Below are 27,030 nucleotides of genomic sequence, written 5' to 3' on the forward strand. Positions count from 1 at the left end.
AAGCCATGGGTATATTTGCCTTTATTGCAAAAGCATTAAAGTGCGATCCTAAAGGTGACTTGGTGGAATTTCAAAGAGCCTTGCTGAGAACGTATCTGGAATATTGTGCACTGGTCTGCTCTCCCTACCTGAATAAGGACATGCATATGATAGAGGGAGTGCAGTGACACTCATCAGATCGATTCCTGGACTGGGTTTTGTCCTATGAGGGGGGATTAAGCAGACTGATGTATACACTCTTGAGTACAGGAGAATGAGAGGTGATCTCACTGAAACATACTAAATTCTTACCAGGCTTTACAAAATAGATCACATCGATGATATTTCCCCTGGCTAGGGTGTCTAGAACTAGACTTCACAGTTTCAAAGTAAGAGATTGTCCACTCAAGACTGAGATGAGAAGTTACTTCTTCGCCCAAGGGTTAGTGTCATAGTGTACAGCACAGGAACAGGCCTTTAGGCCCACTACACTCATGCTGACCCTTTTTGACCATCTACAGTAATCCCATTTGCCCACGTTAGGACCATATCCTTCGATGCCTTGCCTACTTAAGTGTCTGTCTAAATGCCTCTTAAACATAGTGATTATATCTGATTCCACCATCTCCTCAGGCAGATGTTTTAGATATCACCTACTCTCTGTGGGGGGGGGGGAATAAAAATTACTGCTAAGATCCCCTTTCAATCTCCTACTTCTCATCTTAAGCCTATACCCTCTTGTTTTTGACACCCCAACCACGGGAAAAAGATTTTGACTGTCTATCCTATCTATGCCTCTCATAATCTGATATACTTCTGTCAGGTCACTGCTCAGCCTCCTCTACTCCAAGGAAAGCAAGCCCACCATATCCAATCTCTCCCCATAACTAAAGTCTTCGAATCCAGGCAACTTCCTGGAGAATCTCCTCTGCATTCTCCCCAGTGCAATTATATCCTTCCAATATAGTGGTGACTTGAACTGCACACAATACTCCAAGTGCAGGCTAACCAGTGTTTTCTAAAGTTGTAACATTAAATCCCAACTCCTATGTAGTGAAATGTTGGAATTCTCTTTGCAGAGGCCTGAGAAGGCTCAGTCACTAAGGATATTCAAGAGAGAGATTTATAGTTTTGGATATTAAGGGAATCAAGGGATATAGTGTTAGTGCAGGAAATTAGCACTGAGGTAAAAGATCAGCCATTATCTTAGTGAAAGTTGATGCAGGTATGAGGGTCCAAATATCCCTCTTCTGCCTTTTTTATGTTCTTGCTTTCCACTCACCTAGGCAGATTTCTGTAAGTAGCTTCATTTCCATGGTTGATTACTTTAGACCTACTCAAATCGAAGATAAAAGGCTTCATTGTGCACTGTGTGCAGTGAGAGTAAATATATTGTTTATAAGCACATTTGTGCCTGCACCACTCAGCACACAATGGAACCCTGCTTTCAACTGAGCACTCTGAGATACTCCCGATATTCAGAATCTGAAATTTGTATTTATTTCCATTTATATCGGTACTGCAAAATAAACAATGAACATCCATTGGGTGAAGATATTATTTCCTACTATACCACTTGTGTAGAGACACATATTGTCAAGTTTTTGCAGCTCAGTGGTGTCTTATTTACATAATTTATTCCAGTGTTGAGACAGGGACTAATTTTTATTCTACTCAGTCTGAGAATTCTCTCAGTTAATGCACTGCAAATAGTTTATTTTAATAATCTGTCACATTGCTCGTCTAAAATTCTATCTGCTTAACTCATTGGCACTGTAAATATAAATATATTTGAAAATTGGCAGTCTGGAAGGAACTGAAGTCAGGAGTATAGATGGGAGTTAGCTGCAAGGCTCATGTCAACATTGATAGCAAGTTATTTATACTTGATCTTTTGTGATATTGCCAATGGACTGGAGCATTTTAAATATAATTTCAAAATATTGAGCAGTATGCTAAAAATAAACAAAAGCAATTCTTTAATCATTGCATTTCATTTACCCTTTATGTTCCTTCTATTTTTATTTCACTTTCCTCCTGATATTTGGCTAGCTTATCTCGGTTTTGCAGTTCATCTCATTATTCTTCTTTTGCAAGTTCTTCTATTGCTTTAGCATATATTAATGTGCAAAACTGCAGTTATCTATGGCTTTAGGAAACTGCTATCATGTTTTTTTAATCATTGACATCAGACTAATCTTTTGAATTTTTTTATACTGTTGACCATATGCTCAATGAAAAGAGCAAGGAGTAAGGTTATGGATATTTGACTGGGGCTGGGTCATAATAAAGAGAAGAAACCTTGGATAGGACTAACAAATGAGACTGAAAGGATGGTCAGAAGGCTTGAGACTGAAGGTGGGAGGGGGAGGGGAGGGCAAGTGAATCGGTACCCTGTTTTGGAATGTATTCATGGTGTGAAAAGCACTATTTAAATACAAATTCTTTTTAATTTGCAATGCTGCTGTAAATAGTCACTCACACTATTAAAGCTAAAAAGGCTGGAGGAAAATAATCCCCTCGGGCTATTTTAAATGGATGAAAGAGAGATGGATGATAAATTGTTATGGAACTTGTTAGCATTCATTTGCATTCATTTTTGGGCTCCAAACCTTGCTTGGTATTATGTTTTCAAATTCCAACTAAATTTTAATTTTGCATAATTCAGCATCTCATGAATTGGGCACTCATGTCTACTTCACCAAAATACACTCCTGGAAGGTGAGTGTATATTCTTCAGCACACAATTGTCAATCTGTCCAATAGTGATTACATATCCACAATCCATTGGTAAGAGAGTTTATCCTAGTCTCAGTTGTGAGCATGCTGAGTGGTGATAAATGCCCTTATCCAATAACCTACCATTGAGTTGTAGGCTAGGACACAACACACGCTGATTGGCTTAAATGTCAGATTCACTGAGAGGCAACGAATCATAAAAAGTACTTAACACAAGCATCAATCATATTCTAACAAAATGTCCTTTGAACAGTTCAATTGGTTCTCCAGTGAACCCATTGCACACTACAGAAATAAAATAAAATTAGAAAATTTAAGTGAAATGTATCATAAGCTTATTCTTCCTATTTTTAAATTTCTTCAGCTATTTCTGGTGCTCAGACTTTGGTTTCCATTCTGTTCCTTTCTTATTGAGACAACCATTTGTGCTGCTATAATTGCAAAGGACCAGGGAGGAAACACTCATCACATCTGTCCTCTGTCACTTGTTATTGTGGCTGTAAAGAACAAGAACCTATTGGAGACAGATAGGACTAAAGTGCTACTTCTTCTATTCTAAGGTGCTTGAGTTCTGCCCCAGAAGAGAACAACGAGACAGAGGATGAGAGATGACTTGATAGAGATGTACAAGATGATAAGAGGCATAGATCGAGTGGACAGTCAGAGACTTTTTCCCAGGGCGAAAATGGCTCATACGAGGGGGCATAATTTTAAGGTGATTGGAGAAAGGTATAAGGGGGATGTCAGAGTAAGTTTTTTTTTACATAGAGAGTGGTGGGTGTGTGGAATGCACTGCTGGCAAAAGTTGTGGGGCCATATACATTAAGGATATTTAAGAGACTCTTAGATAGCCACATGAATGATAGAAAAATGGAGGGCTATGTGGGAGGGTAGTTTTAGATATTAGAGCAGGATAAGATGTCAGCACAACATTGTGGGCCGAAGGGCCTGTACTGTGCTGTAATGTTCTATGTTCTAACGTCTACAAGTTACAGTCCTAAAACAAAATTAAAACAGCATTGCTTGGAGGTAGGAGTGTGTAGCTGCCAGCAGCAATTTTGTTGATTCCCCTGGTTGTTATATTCAATCCAGTTTCAGTTACTTAACTGTATGACTAAAATATAAACAAATCCCAACCCTTCAGTCAGGACCGATACTATATGTGTGCAGTGAAATTTGAGCAAATGATGTCAAGTCTAGTATTATGCCAATTGATGTCACTGTGCATGCCCAGATGCTTCTGTGCAGACCCAGATGGAAAACCTGGAAGTGCACTACACAGCCCTAAAGTATGTGATCGTGTTAAGTGGTTGACTTACCACAGAAAATGCTGCACTATGTGATAGAACCTCCTGGCCTAGAAATTCCGTACATACATTTGTCCTAGTTTTCCAAAATCTGTTGCTCACTCAGTGTTGCTCACTATCAAATTTACATTTTTACATGTTCCATGCACTAATGATGTCACAAAATTTTCAAACCAAATAAAATACTTCTGTTGGATTATGCAAATGCAACATTTTGAACACAAAATGGTGCCACAAGCAGCAAACAACTAGGCATTGTGCTTTAGATTTTGTGTTCAGAAAGGAATGTTGGTCAAACCAATTCCCAGCTCTTCACTGGATAGTATCATGGGATATTTTGGCCCAATTTTGACAAGGGCAGGTTTGGAAACAGAGAAGGTGAACTTTGGTCAGGCAGCATGCTGAACATGTCACCGGAAGTCTGCCTGGTTCACAGGCTTGGCTCCAAGTCAGATGAGGAATTGGAATAAGCAGGAATACTGAAGCTAGATAGGTGGTAATGTGGAGTGTGGACAGGATGGTTGCTGATCACTCAGGGTTCCAACTTCCAGGGTGAAGTATGATCTGTTAACATGGGAAAACTGATAAAGAGGGATGGGAGCGAGCAGCCACTCTTGTTTGGTGGGCATGTTGTAGAATGTGATCCAGGTGTAAGAGGGAGGGAGGAAAGTAAACTTGGTGAGCTGGTAGGAATCAATCTTGATCTCCTTGTCCGCAGATAGACCTGTGGAGACACTTATGACTTCCACAGAGTGGTCATCATCTCGCTTTACCTGCCGGGTTTCCGGAAGTCTGGGAAGTTCATCCCACCAGACTAACATGGAAATTAGGTTAAATAGGGGCAAGTAGCCTATCATCCTGGATTCCCAAATCCCTGTCCCTTCTCTGCTAAAAGTGGAAGTGGGTGGATTGCAAGTGGGTTAGTGCCAGGTTTGAGAATTCTTGACACATATTCACCCACTTTTGGACATTGAACCTGACTGCTTTACATCTACCTGAATAGGCAGACAAGATTTCAGTCATTAAACCCACTGATGATTTGAAATTGTGAATTTAGTGGGATTAAAATTTGACCTTATTGCATTAGTTCCTTTTTTCATAGTTTAAAGGTTTATTGCCACTGCTCATCCTCTCAGACTTCAGGATGTTTTGGTAGATCAGGCCTCTGTGATATTAGCAGAGGCTAAGAGGTATTTAAAGAGGACCCTGCTGGTTTGAGGTGGGGAGGGAGGGCATATTCCCCTCCCCATTGTAATTGCCCCAGGTAGAATTGAATTGAAGATATAGTTTTACTGTACTGAAGGTACAGAAAGAAACCAGTAATGGCAAATGGTACAAAATTGTTCAGTAGTAACAACCTCACACAGCATTGCAATGAATCTTGTTAATCTGGGGAATTAGGTTGTCAGTTCTTGTCTTGGGAACAAACCTGCAGAGAGCCTTTGGATTTACCGTGTGAATATATGAAATGGTAATACGCTCTTTGAATTTTTCTCAAGTTGCTGACATTAATGACCCTACTTGTGTAAAATGTTATTGCCTCTGTTTCAACAATAGGTCAGACCAGTGCTGTCAGTATAAACATTTATGTTGTTTAAGGCATAAACTTTACCTATTATTTATTTTCGGATTTTTTTTGGCTTTTGATCTATTCTGTTTGAACCAGTGCTTGGAATCTGCAGCTAAATGATATGACAGTATGTCCTCAAGACAAACAGGCTTGTAGCTGTATTTCACGTGACAAGACACTCAGCAAGCAAAGATTAAAGAACAGCAAAATCTAAAAAAAGAATGGCAAACCTAAAACCAAACAGGTAAATTCTTGCTTGAAGTACTGTGATGCTGGTAAGTCCCTATGTACCCGTTCCAAGCAGAAAATTTGGCTTCCAAGGAGGTTATAAAGAGCAGATGTTTCTTTGGTGAACAGAAGATAAAAAATCAAACTTGTTCCAAGAATTTCTCAAAGGCAATTACCTAAACAGGCCCATATAAAAGTCTTGAATTTGCTTTCCCTCAGTTTGCTCTGTTTGATTTTATGTCATGTTTAGTTTATCTGTAAACAGTTTTCAGATTCTTCTGTTTTTTGGAAGGCTAAGTATCAATCATATGCCAAAATTCTTGGCTGATGCTAAATGAACATATATTAGTTATTGCAGTGGCTTACATGGCTTTTTTGTGTCAAGCCTGGTTAACATTTCTGTCTTCTTTAGTATCAGTTCTATGTTGTGCTTGTATTTGTAACATGGTAAATTACATCCATGCATATCCAGTATTCAGTGGTGTGCATACAGTGAACAGCACTAGATTCTGTGAATGTTTAAGATGGGTCAGCACAAAATCATTTGCTCATGATGAGGTTACAAATTATAGCATACACTGCAGCTTCACAGTGGCAATTTTTTTACAGCTCAACCAATTTCTTCTTGAGGCACATCCAACCCCACTGCGAGGTGAAATTTGTGTTCAGTGGGAGTGCAAAAATAGGATATAACAATTTGGCAAATCTGTTTTAAATCCTGCTCAATTTTCTTTTCTACTGACTTCAATGTTTTTCATAGCACTGATATCATAAATACTAGCCCATCTCAACCAGGACTTTCAAATAATATTAACCATTGGCAATATTCATCCATGTCAGCTGAATAAGACTTTACTGTGAATGATATTCCATTTCATACACTGCAGACTTATTTTTGAGGATTTGCTGAATGAGAACATCCATAGCAAGGATTTCAAATACACTGATTCTTTCATTTGTAGAGAAATATTATTGAGAACTGGCCAACTCCTCCCTATCCAAATGCAAGGGTTAAGTGCATACTCAATTCATTTAAGTGCTGCTCCAGTAGTATAATCAATTTTGATTCTCTATTCAACATCTAGTAGGAGATTTCTCAATGCACACATGCTGTAAAAGCAGGAATGTTGGAAGAGATAACTGTCAGATGAGAATTCCCTTAAGAGCCCATAACCTAAAATTAAATCCAAAATTCAACATTAACAGCAGTTTTTAGCTATAGATTTGACTAAGAGCATTGGAAGGTGGCATAAGGGTCAAATAAAAATAGTAAAAATAAAAAATTCTGGAAATACACAAAATATCTATCAATATCTGAAAAGGCAGACAACAAATGAATGTTCAGAATGAACAGATAAATTATACACAAGTCCAGAAATGTCACTGAGACCGTCTCTCCTGAGTGGTACACATGCATCTTTTCCAAATCCTGAAGACAAAGTCATTTACAGATTGGTGTGGGCACCTGTTCTTGGGCCTGGGTTACTAATGCACTTACCCCCTCAAAACTTACAGGATATTGGAGTAGTTGTTGGCTGTTCTGTTGAGACGCCAATCTGACCAAATTTATTTCAGTATCAGGAAAAGGTGAAAGCACTGACCTTCATTGTTCCAGTTTGTAAATGATGATATTCCAATCAAACGTCACTTCATAATGGATTTTTGTGAACCACTTATGGCCCTGTATCAGAGATACTCCAGCTTCCTTCAGGTGGACAGAGTGCTGACTGCATAGGTTTCTCAACTGGCAGGATTTCTGTGGGTACTTGGAGGCCCAACAAAGACACACCCAGAACCATCCTTGGAAAATAAAGCAGTTAATGCAAGAAGCACCTTTCAGTGGTTTGAAAAAGCAGCTCACTGTCACCTTCCCAAGGGCAATTACAGATGGGCAACTAACTGCTGGCTCAGCCTGCAAAGCCCATCTCCCTTGAATGAATTAAAAAATATGGAGTTTCTAGTATGTCTAATGCATCAACCAATCAAATTTCTGTCCATGTTTAGTGAAGTGAAAGCAGTTAACCAAGTTTATACCATGTTCCAAATTGGTTTAGATGTGATTATTATTAAGTCACTGACATTTAAGTAGGTCATCCTATTTAACTCATCCTACTGTTGAGTAAATGACAACACGTAGATGCTCTTGTTTTGAATCTGACTATTCAATCCACGAATTATGAACTTGGTACAATTAAAATATGTAAATATAAAGTGCCTTTTGCTCTAATGTAATTTAAGAATTTCAAATGGCACATGCTTAAATGACATCAACATGTTATGCTAATGAAAGCAGGAGACAAGGGGTATTAAACAATCTGTGAATGGAAGGGTAAGGAAAGATGCAGTGTAAAAAGATGACAGACTGAAAAGTGATTTTCTCTATATAATTACAAAATATATTTGCTATTTTCTAATTTGCATAAAATTGAAACAGTTATTTTTTACTATTTTTTAAACTGAAATATGGATATATAAAGTATAAATACCCTGATTGCTTGATAAATTCTGTGAGACAAAAACTGATTTGCTAATCACTCTTTAATTAATAACAAAATTTGTGACCAAACATAAAATGTAAAAATGGTGATGATACATTTGGATTTATAAAGAACAAAGATGCTTTTCTGTGTTCTCATGGACAGCTTCTGTTAAAACTGAGAGTCAGGTAGCTGGCAAGTCCTCATATAGGAACAAAACATAAGAAAGTGAGAATTATAAAAAATTCCATTCGTGAAAATTTGAGAAATGGGTTTAATTGCTTTAAAAAGACATTTTCAAAATTAGAAAAAACTGAAAAAATGGAGGCCACTTCAAGATTGAATCAGTGAATTGGTGAAAAACAGTCCAATTAGGCATAAAAATGAGAAAGAATAAAGGAAGCAAAATAAAGGAAGAATTCAATCAGTTCTTTCCTTTTTTTCCACTAAAGGTGAAGTTCTGTTATTTGTAGACAGAATTTTTAACATTTATGGTGAGCTTTGAGGACATCCATCACTCAAATGCCATACCAAAGGATCAGATTCTAATGTCGTACTTCATCTGTCAGATTGGAGTTGTCTGTTTCTTTGACAATGCTACAGGCTGGGCTTCAAAGGGTTCAAGAAATGTTTGAAAGGGACTACAAAGTGGATATTTGCTCGTTTCCAACCACTGTAAAAGGGAGATTGACAACAGAACCAATCTTTACTGCCTATCTTTTCCAGTCACAATGCATTGTGGGATGCCTTCACGTCATGCATTTGTGACCTGAATGAAAGTGAACAGGATAGCTTCTAAGGTATTTTATTAGCTCTGAGTATTGACCCAAGATCTTCCTTCTGTGCATTCAGTGTGTGTGGTAAAACCAATGAAGCCTTAGCCAATGTGCCTGATATATTGGCATGCCCTACGCACGTCAGCTATTCTATTGCAATGTTTTCCTGTATCTAATCGCAGGAAAAGGTTATCTGCTTTTGTGCAATCTGTCAGTAGATGGGAATGAGTATCAGTTGGAGTGTTGTTAGTCAGCTGTTCAAAAATTGTAAGAGTTGTTACCGATATTCTCCCATATTTAAATGAGGTAAGGTCACAGCCTTTGTCACATCTTCCATTATGGTTGTTTTAACGATGTTGGACAGCAGTCTGTCAGCATTTTATTGATGTCCTGCATTACGAGGTGCAGTGAAGGGCAGTTAAAACTTAAAAGGGCAGTCTAGTGTGTGCAATCAATTGTGTGGCAATCAATGATCTGCCCCTCAAGGCAGTTTTTGCTGTTAATCACAGTGTCTAATATTTCTTCCTGCCAAGTGGCAGCTGCCTACCTTGAACTGCACAAACACAAGAATTCTACAGGAGCCGCAGTCATCTGCCTCACAAAGGGTGGCACAGGTGGAAGCAGTCTGTATTCAAATCAGTCTAAGGAAATGCACAAACAGAGATTCTGCCCTACCAGTGGGAATGACAACAAACTGAAAAACGTATTTTACAAAGAGTTCTTGGGCCATGATACCACATTCATGTCATTATAGTGTTTAGTATCTTGAACAGGACAGTCCCTCAGCAGAGAGCATACAGAACACTGCATACTTCTAAAATTTTACAGGTTAATCGAGCGACAGAATGCCAGGCAATGACTATCTCCAACAAGAGAGAATCTAACCAGCTTGCCTTGATCTTCAATGGCATTATTTACCATCACCCATCAATAGCCCAAAGGTCACATTGACTAGAAATTCATCTGATCCAGTTACACAAATACCATAAACATAAGAGCAGGTCAGCTGATGGGCATCCTGCAGTGAGTAATTCAGCTCCTGAAACCACAAAGCCTTCCCACCATCTACAAGCACAAATCAGGAGCCGATGGAATATTCATCACTTGTTGCAATGAGTGCAATGCCAACAACTCCAAAGGAGGATAACATCATCCAGAATAAAGCAACCCACTTTACTAAAACTCAATCAACCAGCATAAACATTCCTTCCTTCCACCATTTACGCACAGTGGTTGCAGTGTCTACCATCTATAAAATTCACGCAGTACCTCACCCTAGCCTACTCCATCAGCATCTCCCAAACATGGAACAGTACAGCACAGAACAGGCCCTTCAGCCTGCAATGTTGTGCCGTCATAGCTATTCCCTCCTGCCTACAGAATGCCCATATCCCTCTATTTTCCTCTCATTCATGTGCCCATCCAAGCCCTTCCTGAAAGCCCCCAATGAGTTTGCCTCCACCACCCTATCAGGCAATGTGTTCCAGGCATCCACCACTCTCTCAGTAAAAAACATACCCCTTACGTCTGTTCTGAACCTACCCCCTCTCACCTTAAATGCATGCCCTCTGGTATTGGATCACTCAATAATGTGAAGAAGATATTGCTTGTCCACTCTATCTATGCCCCTCATAATTTTATACACCTCCAACAGATCACCCCTCAGCTTCTCCTGATAGCACATGCCCTCTAATTCAGGCAGCATCCTAGTAAACCTCCTCTGCACCCTCTCTAAAGCCTCGACATCCTTCCTATAGTGAGGTGACCAGAATTGCACGCAATACTCTAAATGTGGCCTGACAAGAGTTCTATAGAGGTGCAATATCTGCATCTCCATAGAACTGCAATACCTACCACCAAGAAGGATGAGGGCAGTAAGCACATTAGAACTCTACATCTGTAGTTGCCCTCCAAGTCACTCACCATCCCTATTTGGAAATGGACTGGTCCTTCATAGTCTCTGAGTCTAAATCCTGAAACTCCTTGCCCCGAAGCACCAAGGAGTGAAGTTGTTCAAGGAAGCAGCATGGCATCACCTTTTCAAGGTCAATTAGTGGTGGACAATAAATGTTAGCCTTGACACCATACTCAGATCCCAAATATTAATGTTGCTCACCCTTAATAGCCCTTGAGAAGGTGGTGGTGATCTGCATTCTTGAATGGCCACAATACTTTAAGATATCTTTATTAGTCACATTACATTGAAGCACACAGTGAAATGTATCTTTGCGTAGAGTGTTCTGGGGGCAGCCCGCAAGTGTCACCACGCTTCCGGCGCCAATGTAGCATGCCCACAACTTCCTAACCCATACGTCCTTGGAACGTGGGAGGAAACCAGAGCACCCGGAGGAAACCCATGCAGACATGGGGAGAACATACAAACTCCTCATAGACAGCAGCGGGAATTGAACCTGGGTCGCTGGTGCTGTAATAACGTTAAGCTAACCGCTACACTACCGTGGTTTAGATGAAGGTATTTGCATAGTGCTGTAGGACTGAGAGTTCCAGGATTTAGACTCCATGATGATGAAAGAACAGCAAAATATTTTCAATATGAATGAAGATTAAACATAGTGACACTCATATTTCAGGAGTCTCGAATATATTGCTACAAAAGTGCTCCTAATTGTCAACAGACATGAACACAGAACCCATTATATCATGAGAATGTGGTAATTAGCATATCAATAGGAATGGGATGGAGGGAGTGGGATGGTCTGTGCCTAAAGGAATATTTAAAAGTCACCCTAACATCTAAGAGGAAATTTCTAACAAAATGGAGAATGGTGATATACTGGGTGAGCCTATGCTTTGGGAATATCTGAAAGACGAAATGAATTCAAATTTAATGAAATATCCTTAATGGAACAACCAGTCCTTTCTGGAGATGTAATTTATCCTTCCTAGAATTGACCATCAAGCACAGCCTTCCCCAGACATTCAGTGAAACTTTTCATCTCTGGCCTGACAGAATTAATTTTGTTTGTCCGGAGAAAGCTGTGACTGAAACAATTTGCAAAACATCAGGGGTTTTATTCTAATAATGTCCACCATGTAGACGATGTGGGTGGTAGACGTGTTGCTGTTCTCCAATCCTGGAAAATAAGCTGGAGGTCAGACAAAAGCCCAGTAGAACTAACCTCAAATACCAGATTCTCCCAGCTGCTACTTCACTGACCTGCAAAGGCCTGGCCTCTGCTATTTTGGCCACTGTGCTGTACATGAACATGATTTCTCTTCAGTATATTGCTATATATACATTGGGCTAAAAATTGTACTGCACGTTGAAATATGTCCTAAAATGGTGCTGCATTGAGGTCAGTGCCCCTTTTCACCTAGGGCTTCATGGTAATGATTTTCATGCACACATAATGTACAAGGTACTGTACAAGGAAGCAATGCAATTTGCAGAACTTTTGTACAGTTACACACTTTAGCTAGTAGTTTTGGGAATTAATCTGAAGCGTGAATTCAGTCTCACAATAGCTGGAGGTCTCAAAGCAGAGATTCTCAGCTGAAGCTGCTGCTGTAGGTAGGTGGTGACCTTGGATAGCATGGTTTGATCAGAGCTATCAAGGATACTTCACGCTGAACAATGTGTAAATTTGAAATTTGACTCATCATTGCCTCTGAGCCAAACACATCATTTTCTTCCGTAGACAAAGACCCTTTCTCAGTATCTCTCTCCGTAAGGCACCTTAGTGATTCAAATTGACAACAAGGCTTCTTCATTAGACGGGGGCAGTATCTTTGTTGTTGCTCACTTTCAGATAGGAAAGCCAAGTCTATCCAGTTCTACTTTGAAATATTTGCATCAACAACATATAGAGCATTTGGTATATGCTGCAATTCTTAAAGGGGTAAACACCCAATATTACATAAGCTACATCTGTTGCAGACCCAACAATGGTGCAGTTAATGTCTATCCCTTTCAGGAATTCTCATGCAGACCCATTTCCTTCTATTTGGGCCTGATGTTTGATTAGTGGCTCATTGTTTTCTTGTCATGTGTCCAAGGCCTAATATCGGTAACACCATTGTCAAACATCCTTTTAGGAAGTAAAATATATGGGTTGAGAGACACTTTTGAAGAAGCCTCAGTGAGTCGCTGCTATGCATTTCAGTATACCACAGCCATCATGGAAGGAGTGAATCTTTAAGTTGCTGGGAAGAGCTAGTGAAACTAATTGCTTTGTACTAGGCGGGGGTGAGCTTCTTGAATGTTGGTAGGAGTTGAACTGTGTGTGGCATCTATCCCATTCTATGCCTGACATACTCTGTAGATGATGGAAAGATTTCAGGGCCAGGAGGTGAATCAATTTCCAAAGAATATAAACAAAAGGAGCAGGAGTAAACCACTAAGCCCTTTAAACCTTCTCCACCATGGCTGGTCTACCTTAAACACTATTGTCCTGCATTACTCCCATATCCCTTGATTCTTTCGGTAACCAGAGATCTATAAATCTCTGTTTTGAATACATCAATGACTGAACCTCCATCGCCCTCCAGAGTAGAAAATTCCAAGGATTCAACACCTTCTGAGTAGAGATTTCTTCTCATTTTTGTCATATATGGCCTGCCCCATGTTAAGAGAAAGTGACCCCAAGTTCTAGACTCCTTAACTAGCAGAACATTGTCCCCACATCTACCCTCATGCCCTTCTAAGAATTTTATACATTATGTTGAGGTCATTTTATTATTCTATTAAATTCTGGAATATAAAGACTGATCAGTCTTTCCTCATTAGACAGACCCACCATCACGGGAACCAGTTTGGTAAATCTTTGCAGATCTCCCTCTGTAGATCTCCCTTCTTTAAGTAAGGAAATAAAAAATGTAGACAATACTCCAGGTGTAGTCTTGCCACAGCCCCATTCTGCCATGATTATTCTCAATACTGGTGCCCCACAAAGCTGTGTCCTCAGCCCCCTACTCTACTCCCTATACACTCGTGACTGTGTGGCCAGATTCTGCTCTAACTCAATCTACAAGTTTGCAGATGATACCACCGTAGTGGGCCACATCTCGAATAACGATGAGATAGAGTACAGGAAGCAGATGGAGAGCCGAAGGATATGGTGTCATAACGACAACCTTTTCCTCAATGTCAGCAAAACAAAAGAGCTGGTCGTTGACTTCAGGAAGAAGGGTGGTGCACATACTCCTGTTTATATTAATGGCACTGAGGTTGAGAGGGTTGAGAGTTTCATGTTCCTAGGAGTGAACATCACCAATAACCTGTCCTAATCTAACCATGTAGATGCCATGGCTAAGAAAGCTTGGCTGAAGAACATGCTAAAGTTCTTTAGCCTCTACTTCCTCTGGAGGCTAAAGAACTTTGGCATGTCCCCTTTGACCCCGACCAATTTTTATCAATGCACCATAGAAAGCATCCTATCTGGATGCATCATGGCTTGGTATGGCAACTGCTCTGCCCATGATTGCAAGAAACTGCAGAGAGTTGCAGACACAGCTCAGCATGTCACGGAAACTAGCCTCCCTTCCATTGACTCCGTCTACGCTTCTCGCTGCTTCGGTAAAGCAGCCAGTATAATCAAAGGCCCCACCCACCCTGGACATTCTCTCTTCTCCCCTCTCCCATCAGGCAGAAGATGCAAAAGCCTGAAAGCACGTACCACCAGGCTCAAGGACAGCTTCTATCCCACTGTTATAACACTATTGAATGGTTCCCTAATACAATAAGATGGACTCTTAACCCCACAATCTACCTCATTATGACTTTGCACCTTACTATCTACCTGCCCTGAACTTTCTCTGTAACTGTGACACTTTATTCTGCATTCTGTTATTGTTTTATCTTGTACTACCTCAGAGCACTGTTGTAATGAATTGATCAGTATGAACAGTATGCAAGACAAGTTTTTCACTGTACATTGGTACATGTGACAATAATAAACCAATTATCCAATTTACCAACCTTTACTCTTGTACTCAAACCCTCCATCGATACAGGACAACATACCTTTAGTTTTCCTAATTGCTTGCCTCATGTTACTTTTCATTGACTTGTCTATGTATAAGGATGCCCAGGTCCCTTTGAACATTAATATTTCTTTTTCTCTCACCATTCAAAAAATACTGTTTTTCTGCTGAGGTGGATAACCTCACATTTTTCCAATTTACTCCATCTGCCACTCAACTGCCTAATCACAAAAATTGTCTTGAAATCCCTTGGAACATCTTTGCATTCTTATCACCACTCACTTTTGACCTTCCAACACTTGACATTCTCTTGTGGCCACAGTATTTATATGTCTGGTCCGATTATGTTCGTGGCCAGTGGTGATTGATGGGAATGTTGATGGTGATGATGGTCAGTCGTTGAATGTATTTAGACTCGTTTTTTGTTGAAGATGGTCATGCACTGTGCTTACATGGTGTGAATGTTACTTGCTACAATTAAACAAACTCTCAGTGATGGCACAGACTACTTCATTATTTGACAAAATTGCAAATGGAACTGAGTTCTGAATGGCCACAATACTTCAGGCGAAGGTATTCGCATAGTGCTATAGGACTGGGAGTTCCAGGATTTAGACTCAGTGATGACCTAAGAATGGCAAAATATTTTCAATATGAATGAAGGTTAAACATAGTGACACTCAAATTTCAGGAGTCTCGATCAGATTGACATTTCTGTCTCCATGATGAAGGGAAAGCCATTGATAATGCAGCTGAGGATGATTGGGCCTTGGGTGCTGACGCAAAGAATATTTACAACATTTTCCGAGGGCTGAGGTGACTGGTAAGCTACAACCACAACCATCTTTCTTTGTGCCAGATAAGACTCCAATCAGAGAGTTTTCCCTATGTTTTCTATTGACTTCGATCCTACTGTGGCTTCTTGATACTACACATGGACAAACACCATCTTAAAGCCAAGGGCAGAAACATTCAACCTACAAAAAGCAAAAATAAAACTGTAAATGTCATGACATTCTTGGAAGAGAAGTGGCAATAGTAATCAAAAAGTAAAGAACTATGAACTTTCAATTCATCTCTGGAATTCATGTCATTTTGTTTTCATCTTTAGACCTAGGCTAAAATGATGAAAGTAATCTCTAGCAGAATCCAAGTTATTGGGGAATGAGTGCTGCTTGGGAAAACCTTTGATAACCCCTTCCACTTGTTTTCTACTAATTAAGATGAAATTGAACTGGATTTTTTCTGGATTTCTGAAGAGAAGGACCCTGGGCAATTCTGCAGATGCTGTGGAACAGAATGGGTATGCACATGGCTCATTCAGGAACTGCACTACAGTGACAAAGTTGTTTGGGTGCTGAACCACTTTTTTGATAAAATATGATCTGAAGTGAATTGGGTTAAGACCGGCTTTTGTGATGGTGAAGCCTTGGGAATGGATCATTCACTCATCACTTTTGTCCAAAATTGGTTGAAAATGCTTCATCTTGACTTTTGGACTTCTAAGTGCCATACCATTTAGGACAGGGATATTTAAGGATCATCTTCCTGCCACTAGTTCAGGTTTCCACCACCATTCAAAACCATATATATCAGACTGCAGAGCTTTGATTTGATATTTTTGTTGTGGGATTGCTTCACTTTGAGATTGCCATTCTGATGGAGTATATTTCTACTGCTGCTAGTAATCCTCCATGTCACATGGATACTCAGTGATGCGGAGCGAGTCTGTCCCATTTAGTATGGTGGTAATGTCAGATAATACAACTAGGTTTCCTCAATGTAAGGATGAGATGTTATCTCTTCAAGGAAAATGCAACAGTCATCCCTGGACAGATGCATCCATAACATTTCTAATGGTGAGAATGAAGCCAAGAATGATTTTTCTATCTGTCACAGTAATGCTCTGTGAACTTACATCCTCTCGAGGCATTAATAGTGCTACCTGGCTGTTCTTAGTGATAGACATTCTGTTTCCCGTATTACCTTTGGTGCTTCTTTCATGTGATGCTCAGCATAGAGGCATATTGTTTCATCAGCTTAGGTTGAAATTAGTAGGTGGTTTCCTGGTTTGACCTAATGCAAGGAAATTCATTAGGTCCTGACTCAATGCCAGAGCCACTGTGTCAAGATAGCGCCACAAAGATTGTGGGCCTATTCTACTGATGGTTGGGGAGATATTAATAGGCAACTCTGGGGTGCTTTTGGGAATATAGCCTCTGCTGCGGAAAATCTCTCTAAGTTATCGGACACTGCCTCATGTTAGGAGGAGGACATGGCAGGATTGAGCAGGCAGGCTATGTCTTTGTTGAACCTGAAGCCAGATTGAGTCTATTGTCCAGTTCTATTTTATTACAGTCTCTTCATTTTAGTTTGATATAATCAAGTGTTAAGACATTTCAGAAGAGTCAACCATATTGCAGTATGTCTGGAGACAAACATAGGCCAGGCGGGATATGGATTAACACCTATGGAGTATTATTCAACCAGATGGGGCTTCCAACAAATTTAGTAAATTCATGGCTACCATCACTGATGCTCAGCTTCTATTCTAGATTTATTTAATTAACTGAAATTTAATTCCCCAGCTGTTGTGGTGGAATTTGACTTTGTGTCTCTGGATCATTACTTCAGTAAACCAGCCACCATACTACTGCTCCCACTGTGAACATAAACACTTTGGCACCAATAAAATAATGGCAAGGGCCCAAAAGGTTAAAATGTCCTCTAACTGTATAATTAGGTACACATGCCTTGGGCCTTCAATATTTTCAATGGATTTAGATCAGCTCATGTAATTTTAGAGATCACAATTACAATATTTAATCCCAGTGGGCATGCATGTAATTTTCCTTCATTTCTATTTACCATTACCAAACAGGAGGAGAGGATGGACCTCCTGTACCTTGAACTCTGGTAATACTGTTCTGAGAAGAGGTGCCTGAGCATGGCTTGGGGACAAATATCCTTGCGCTTCCTCTGAGAATTATGCAGACTCACAAAGCTATTGTTAGCTATATCTTTCGTACACACTCTAGACATGGTTATCACTGGCACATTCTTGAATGTTGCAGCCTGTGTGGTGAATATATCCCAACAATGCTGTATAGCAACACTATGACCAGTTTGGCCACTTTGCACTACAATGGACTTTGTTTTTTTGTTTTCTTTCTTGTATAATTTTGTATAGTTTGTTTATTTCATGTTTTTCTTGTGAATGTTGTGTCTCTGATGCTATATGCCTGTGATGCAGCTGCAAGTAAGTTTTTCGTTGCACCTGTGCGTACATCTACTTGTGCATATGACAATAAATTTGGCTTTGACTTTGTATGTAGGTGGCTCCAAGGTTTTGACCCGATGGCAATGTTAAAGTTAGGATATCACGTGACTTGATGATTATTGTATTTTGCATGAACTAGCTCTGTCCATCTGGAGGTCAGGATTCAAGTGTTCATGAAGTTCTCTGGAAGAAGTATTGACAATTTGCTGTACTGCAGCTTACAGATGGCACACATACTGGTGAAGCAGCAAGTCACTCTCACCACACCTCAGTTACTTTGTCTACTTTTGGACAAAGTCTGTGATGACGTCTGGAGATGAGTGGTCCACAGTGAGCACCAGGGAGCAAGTAAGTGATTGGTGAGTAGGTGGCACTTGATAGGGCTGTCAACAACCCCTTTCTTCACTGTTGATTGGGATTAGGCTGATGTGACATTAAATGGTCGAATTGAATTTATCCTGCTTAATGTGGATAATTCAGTTTAAGAACCTATAATACAATTTTCTTTATCTAAGACTGTCATTCTGGATCAACTTCTGTGTGTTCCCAATGCATGGTTGCAAGGTTCTTAATGCCATATGAAATGCTGCTTCTCTACTTTGAAACATCATGGGCCAGAGACTTCCAGGGATCAGTGGGGATGTTGTACTTCTTTAAGGAAGCTTTGAGCACATCTTTTTTTCTGTCTGCCTCGTCATCTCCAGGCAGAGATAGCAAAGAAATGTCTGTTTCAGGAATCTGATGTCAGACATGTGATTGACATGGCCTGCTTAAAGTAGCCAACAGAGAATAGCAAGGGACTCAGTGATGAGGATGATGGCCTGGGACAAGATACTGATGTTGATTGGTTTACCCTTCCAATGAATTTGGATGATTTTGTGGAGACAGCTTTGGTGACTTGAAATGCCTGCTGTAGGTAGTCCAGGTCTCAGAAGCATGTAAAAGGCAAGGACCACTAATGCCCAGAAGAGTTCTGTGGCTGGTCTGTGGTCAGGCTTTTCAAATACTCTTTTCCTCAATTGACCAAAGGGTGCACTGGCACAATGAAAGATTCATGAATTTTTTCATTAATGACTGCTTTCACTGAGAGGTGGCTCCTGAAGTATGGGAAGTGGCCCATATTTTCCTTAGCCTCATTATAGAACATAGAACACGACAGCACAATACAGGCCCTTTGGCCTACACTGTTGTGCCAACATTTTATCCTGCTCTAAGATCTATCTAACCCTTCCCTCCCACATAGCCCCTTATTTTTCTATCATCCATATACCTATCTAAGTCTATCTCTTAAATGTCCCTAATGTATCTGCCCCCACAACCTCTGCAGGCAGTGTGTTTCATGCACCCACCACTCTCTGTGTAAAAACAACTTACCCCTGACATCCCCCTTATACCTTCCTCCAATCACATTAAAATTATGTCCCTTCATGTTAGCCATTGTCGCACTGGGAAAAAGTCTTTGACTGTCCACTCGATCTATGCTTCTTATCATCTTGTACACCACTATCAAGTCACCCCTCACCCTCCTTCTCTCCAAAGAGAAAAGCCCGCGCTCACTCGACCTATCCTCATAAGACACGCTCTCCAATCCAGGCAACGTCCTGGTAAATTTCCTCTGCACCCTCTCTAAAGCTTCCACATTCTTCCTATAATGAGGTGACCAGAACTGAACACAATACTCCAAGTGTGGTCTGACCAGAGTTCTATAGAGCTGCAACATTACCTCGCGGCTCTTGAACTCAATACCCCATCTAATGAAGGCCAACACTCCATACACCTTCTTAACAACCCTATCGACCTGCCTGGCAACCTTGAGGGATCTATGGATGTGGACCCTAAGATCCCTCTGTTCCTCCACACTACTAAGAGTCCTGCCATGAACCTTGAACGTATTCTGCCTTCAAGTTCGATCTCCGGAAGTGTATCACTTCACACTTTTCCGGGTTGAACTCCATTTGAATTTTTATTGTTGGAGGGCAGTGTAATGCAGTGGAGGCAGATTGGTAGAAGCTTTTATGGATTTTGAGTGGAAGGCCCATCATCTTGTATGCTTTGGAGAATGAGATGGTGATACCTTGGAGCTCAGCCTACAAGCAGCACAAACACAAGTGTCATCAGCATATTGCAGATCGACTATTGAAGTTTAGATGACTTTAATTCTGGAGTGTACTCACAATAGTGTGATATCAAAGAAATACTTACTCCTACTCCATTGTGATTAACTGCATCATACTGAAATTGTGTTGAATGCTCATCACTACTTCATGTCTGAGCATTCATTTGTAAATGGACCCATGAGCTTTGAGGTTTGACTCTTTTAAATCCAGCTCATATTTTGAACCAAGTGAAATGAACGGAAGCACTTGGGGAAAAAGAATATTACCTGTTGCACGAAACAGACTGAACAAGAACACAGAGTTTCTGTGGGTGAATCAAGCTAACCAGAACACATCAAATAAACAAGTGCCTTTGCCAGTATTGACGGAGCCACAGCAAAAAAATGTAGCCAGAGAAACAGCATGTCTTCTCAGCTTACTGGAGAGGCTTTCATTTTTGGCTTGAAAAGGATGTTATCAAGATCGTGCTGCAGACTTGGCAGCAGCCTTCCAGTGGAGAATTTACTACACTAACATACAAAGCACTAGGGATCCATGTACAGACAAACAGACTGCAGCTAAGTGGACTGTCTCTGTTGGAATGGGTTCAGCACTTCTGTTATTTAGCTGTCAACTGTGGGTTTACTTGATTTATATATTTTCAACATTCTGTTTAGGATGTTGGCAATGAGCACTGGAGATTGCCTGCAGTGACAATCAGTCTTGCGTATTACCTGTGCTCACAGAGTTGTGTGTTAATCAAATATAATTTGCTTCTTCAATTAATACCGATTAATCACTTCCATCATGAGGACAGTTTCTGAACATGCTATAAACCAATTGGTGTTTAATATGTCATGAACCAAACTAGTGCTGATTGTAGTGTTTTATATGTACAATTACAGAGAGCAGAAGTTGATGTTCTCGTAATACATGATTATTTTGTTTCGGATCTAAAAAGCAGCAAGAATTTCAAAGTCAGGATCTAAGATGCATTCAGAGACTTGGATGCGTCTTAATATTCTATGTGCCGAATAGAAATAGAAACAGTCTTGTTTCAGGAACAGCCACTTCAAAACAAAATGTTTGGCAGGCTCCTAAGCATTTGGCAGAGTATTCCAAATTATTCCAATTACTAAAAGCCATTCATTGCTCAAAAGCTGAGTGCTGGAATTTTTAAAGTACAAACACTTGGAAAATGTTTGATTTAATACAAGTGATAATGTTTTAAAATATTTTAAATTCAAGTGGCATATCTAGTTGCTGGAGGCACACAGTGCTATTCAGTACCAGTTCATTGTTCATTGTTTTATATAAAAGAACAGCTTGACTATGGGCTCATGATCCTGCCCACATGCCAGTCATGCTGAGCCTTGTCAGTACAAATAGTCACAGGCTTTACAACAACCACGAATGGTAAAGCAACCCATGTTGAGTTTCCATTTTCCAAATTAACCAGTTTTAATCAAACTGTAAGTGCAGCTAAATAAAGTTACTGTTTTTTGGAAAATCTTATCAAGTATTACCAGATAAAATACCAGTTCATTTATCTGAGTTTCCTCATGGTTGCTTTTATAAGGTACTATAGTGTTAAAACTCAGGTCTCCCCATTTCCATCATTTAGGTCTGTATTTTATTTCCATTTCTGCTACTGACCATTATAATGGCTGCAATCATTCATCCATTACTGAAGTGACAACTGTGGCTCAGTTGGTTACACACTTACCTTCATGTTAGAAGATTCTAAGTTCAAGCCAGGGTTGCAAACACAAACATCTAAACTGATAAGCCATTCCTGTGAGAGTTTTGTTTTTTCAGAGGTGTTGCCTTTTGAGTGATCAACTAAGACCTCATCTACACTCCATATCACAACTTTGAAGAAGAGAGGTGAAGTTATCACCTGTGCATTGGTCAGTTGACCCACAACCTCCTAAAGTTATATTTGAAAGAGAAAATAAAGGCTGTAAATTTGAAATGACACCAAGAATGCAATAAAGTCCATTTACAGGACTGCTTTGAATTGGTGGACTGGACCATGTTCAGTGATTCAAGTTTGGATCTGAATTAAAGGCTGCAGCTGTCACTGACTTCAAGCCCTGCTTGGATGAGTGTGTGCCTTCGAGAACATACTGAGACTTCCCAAACCAGAAGCCCTGGATGAACCAGGAGATTCGTAGTCTGCTGAGGGCTACATCTGTCGTGTTCAAAACCAGCAATCCAGAACCCTACAAGAAGTCCAGGTATGACTGATGGAAGGTGATCGTGAGAGCGAAAAGGCAATTCTGAGTGAAGCTAAAGACACAACTGGACACGCGACAGCTGTGGCAGGGTTTACATGCTATTACTTCCTATAAGGCAAAACCAAACAGCATAAATGGCAGTGATGCTTCACTCCCTGATGAGCTTGATACCTTATATGCACGCTTTGAAAGGGAGAGTAACACTACACCTGTGCGAGTCCCCACAGCAGCCGGCAACCCTCTGATCTCTGTCTAGGAGGCTGATGTCCGAACATCCATCAAGATGGTGAACCCTCGCAAGACATCGGGCCCCAATGGTGTACCTGGCCGGGTACTGAAATCCTTCAGTAATGGTTTATCAGTTTACGTTTGTGTTTGCAACTCTGGCTTGAACTTAGAATTTTCTAACATGGAGGTAAGTGTGTTACCAACTGAGCCACAGTTGCCACTGGCTGGAGTATTCAAGGACATCTTCAAACTCTCACACTGCACTCTGAGGTTCCCACCTGCTTCAAAAGGGGAGCAATCATTCCAGTACCCAAGAAGAGAAGGGTGAGCTGCCTCAATGAATATTGTCCAGTAGAACTCACATCTACCATAACAAAGTGCTTTGAGAAGTTGGTTAGGGCTAGAATTAACTCCTGCCTGAACAAGGACCTGGACCCGCTGCAATTTGTCTACAGCAGACACAGTCTCACTGGCTCTCCACACTGCTTAGGAGCACCTAGTCAACTGCAAGACATACATCAGACTACTGTTTATCGATTGCAGCTCAGTGTTCAACACCATCATTCCCTCAAAATTCATCACCAAGTTTCAAAACCTTGGCCTCTGTACCTCCCCCTGCAATTGGGTCTTCAACTTCCTTACATAGAGACCACAGTCAATGCAGATCAGCAATAACATCTCCTCCTCGCTGACTATCAACACAGACACACCTCAAGGATGCGTGCTTAGCCCACTGGTCTACAATCATGACTGTGTGGCTAAGCACAGGTCAAACACCATCTATAAATTCGCTGATGACACCACTGCTATTGGGAGAATTTCAGATGCCGACGGGGAGGCATACAGGAGTGAGGTAGATCAGCTGGTTGAGTGGTGTTGCAACAACAACCTTACACTCAATGTCAGCAAGACCAAGGAGCTGATTGTGGAGTTCAGGAAGGGGAAGTCGGGAGAACACACACCAGACCTCATTGAGGGGTCAGCTGTGGAAAGAGTGAGCAGCTTCAAGTTCCCAGGTGTCAATGTCTCAGAGGAGCTACTCTGGGCCCAACACATTGATGCAATTATGAAGAAGGCACGTCAGAGGCTCTGCTTCTTAGGAGTTTGAGGAGATTTGGTACGTCATCAAAGACTCTTGAAAATTTCTACAGATGTATGGTGGAGAGCATTCTGACTGTTTGCATCACCACCTGGTACGGAGCCTCCAATGCACAGGATCGCAAGAAGCTGCAGAGGGTTATAGATTCAGCCAGCTCCATCAAGGGCACAATCCTCCCCACCATCGAGGACATCTTCAAGAGGCGGTACCTCAAGAAGGGGACATACAACATTAAGGACCCTCACCATCCGCGACATGCCCTCTTCTCACTACTACCATAAAGGAGAAGGTATAGCAGCCAGAAGACATGCAGTCAATGATTTAAAAGCAGCTTCTTCCCCTCCTCTTCCACACCTTCAGATTTCTGAACTGTCCATGAACACATTAACACTACTTCGTTATTCCTTTTTTTGCTCTATTTATTTATTTTTGTAATTTATAGACTTTTATGTCTTTGCTCTGTACTGCTGCAGCAAAACAACAAATTTCATTTCATATGTCAGAAATAATAAATCTGATTCTGATTCTGAAAATGCTGGAAGTACTCAGCAAGTCAGGCAGTAGCCATAGAGAAAGAAACAGAGTTAACTTTAACAGGGTAATGACCTTTCAGCTGGTGAAAGATTATCTGCCTAAAACATTGACTGTTTCTCCCACAGGTGGTGCCTGACCTGTTGAGTATTTCCAGCATTTTCTGTTTCTACAACAACATGTATTTATTTGGTAGCTAAACCCTTTACAGGGGTATTATCAAATTAAATTTGCTGCTTAACCACATAAAGAGATTACAGAGCCAAATAACCAACTGATTAGTCAAAGGGATAATGGTTTAAGGTGAGTGAAAGGAAGAAAGAGAGGTAGAGGTATGGAGAGCATACTGAAGGAATTCCAGAGGTTAGCAGCTTGGCAGTTGAAGGCAAAGCTGCCAAATGTGGAGCAATTAAACTCAAGGGTTCACAAGAGACCTGAAGTGAAAAAGCATGGACCTCTTGGAGGATTGAAGGGGATTAGAGGTTCCTGCTGAGAGAGACAAAACAGTATGGTTGTTAGGAGACTGCAAAGTCACACTAAATCAAGTTGTAGACAATGAACTATATTCCACCCTCTTCACAAGGTATGCACACAGAGTCAGCAGGGATAAAGGTATTTGCAAAATTTTATTCCTCCTATGTCTACGTATACAGGTTCCCACCAGGTAATGAATGCCTGACTTATATACAGCCCGTATATACAGTATATAAATGAGTGTTTGGGAGACCAGTGGGATGGATTTGCCAGCTGCATGGGGCTGCAGGCATCTTCTGCTGTGTGGGAATATCACGGCAATATCATTGCATCTTGCAGAGAAATCTGAATGGTTGAGTTAAACGCCTTGGTTAATCAACATGTTGCCTTTGGTTGGCCTTTGTTTTTATTTCAATATATTGCCAGGTGTATTTCTGATGTGAGCTGTTCAGGTTATGAACTGTTCTCAGGAACGCAACCCTGTCATAATCTGGGGAGACCCTGTAATGGAACGTCAATTAAACAGTCCCTGATCATCAATATGCACAAGAGGTTCTATCATATGTTAAGTTATTCTATGGAGGGTGAAACATGAGGGATTTGAAAATATGATTGAGAGTTTTGATATTGTGGATTTGTTTAACTGCAAGTACAGGGGAGATAGGTTAACAGGACAATATAAGTTAAGACATGAACAATGGAGTTTTGGATGATCTTGTGCTCATGGAATTAAAAATAGATTGCTAAAATGAAAACAGGCTATTTTATTTATGGTGCAGATATGTGTTCCAACACTAGATCAGATATGACATCAAGCTTGAAAACAGTATAATTTACTTTCAGACAATTTTTAGTATGAGGGATTGAGTGGAGTTTGTGACCAGGACTGGAGATAATGGCTTTAGTCTTCACAATATTTAGCTGTGGAAATTCCATTGTGGTTTGGGAAACCCCAGACGAAGACTTGATTTGATAGGGTAACCTTGTGTATAAATAAAACCCCTTGTACATATTGATCATCAGGTATTGTCAACTACCTTTGTTGACATTCCAGTTTGTGTAAGCATAGGAGAAATACAACTTTGTGAATACCTTTATTTCTGTTAACACTGTGCGCATGTTTTGTAAAATGAATAGAGCATGATGTTTATTATCTGCAACTGAATTAGTGTTACTTTGTAGTCTCCTAACGAGTGCACTGTTTTGTCTTTTAGGCACAACCAGTATTGGCTTGACTCACTCACTCTAGTTGGCATTTGGTGTAGAACTGTCTGTTGATTCACTTCATGATTGCATGTCTGTTGTAGGCTGATAATTGAGTTTAGTACTGAGGGAATGTTGAATTGTCAGAAGTGTTATCTTTCAGATGAGATGTTCAAGTGTGGCCTTATTTGACTGATAAAGTAGAAATAAAACAACTCGTTGAAACTTTCAGACAAGAGTGGGCAAGGAGTGGGGTTGTAAGCTGTACAAGGCCATATTATTTCCTTGACAAACATGACTGAAAAAGATTTCACTGAAATAGCTTTGTGGTTGTGCAGTTCATTTGCTGTTTGTGGGACATTGCTATGTGCAAAGTAGCTGGCAAAATGGCCATTTGAAGCCAGGACCCATTGAATATTAAATGTGTTTTTGGCATTATAAGGATGTGATGGACAAATCTGAAGGAATTATCTGAAAATTACATATCAACCAATGAATTATTTTCACTTATAGCCACAGTTTTGCAGGGAAATGCAGCAATGGATTCGCACACTATAAGATTTCACAAAGAGGAATGAGATAAATGAAGAGTTAATCTAAGTTTTATGGTGATGTTTGAATAAATGTTAGACAGGACACTGGGAACAATGACATGGCATCTTTTATATCTGTCTTAAACAGGGAAAGGACGGTTGGTTTACTTACAATGCCACTCTCACTGTTATCCGTATTAAAGTGTCAAGTTAGATCACGAGTGTAAATCTTGAAAGGGTGCTTGAACCTACAAACTATGAGATGCCAAGGATAACAAATGTCAGCCCAAGACTGATATAACTACAAGCTCTTTTTTTTGGAAGCTA

The 27,030-nt window shown here is 40.3% G+C and overlaps 1 protein-coding gene across 1 annotated transcript in view; it reads left to right on the forward strand.

Moving 5' to 3' along the window:
* The window catches only part of LOC127572920 (uncharacterized), a 307,743-nt gene that overhangs the window by 273,987 nt on the left and 6,726 nt on the right, over positions 1 to 27,030 (forward strand). The gene's annotated exons all lie outside the window — the stretch shown is intronic.

Source organism: Pristis pectinata, chromosome 7 (assembly GCF_009764475.1).
Source record: "Pristis pectinata isolate sPriPec2 chromosome 7, sPriPec2.1.pri, whole genome shotgun sequence".
In the NCBI taxonomy this organism is placed as follows: Eukaryota; Metazoa; Chordata; class Chondrichthyes; order Rhinopristiformes; family Pristidae; genus Pristis; species Pristis pectinata.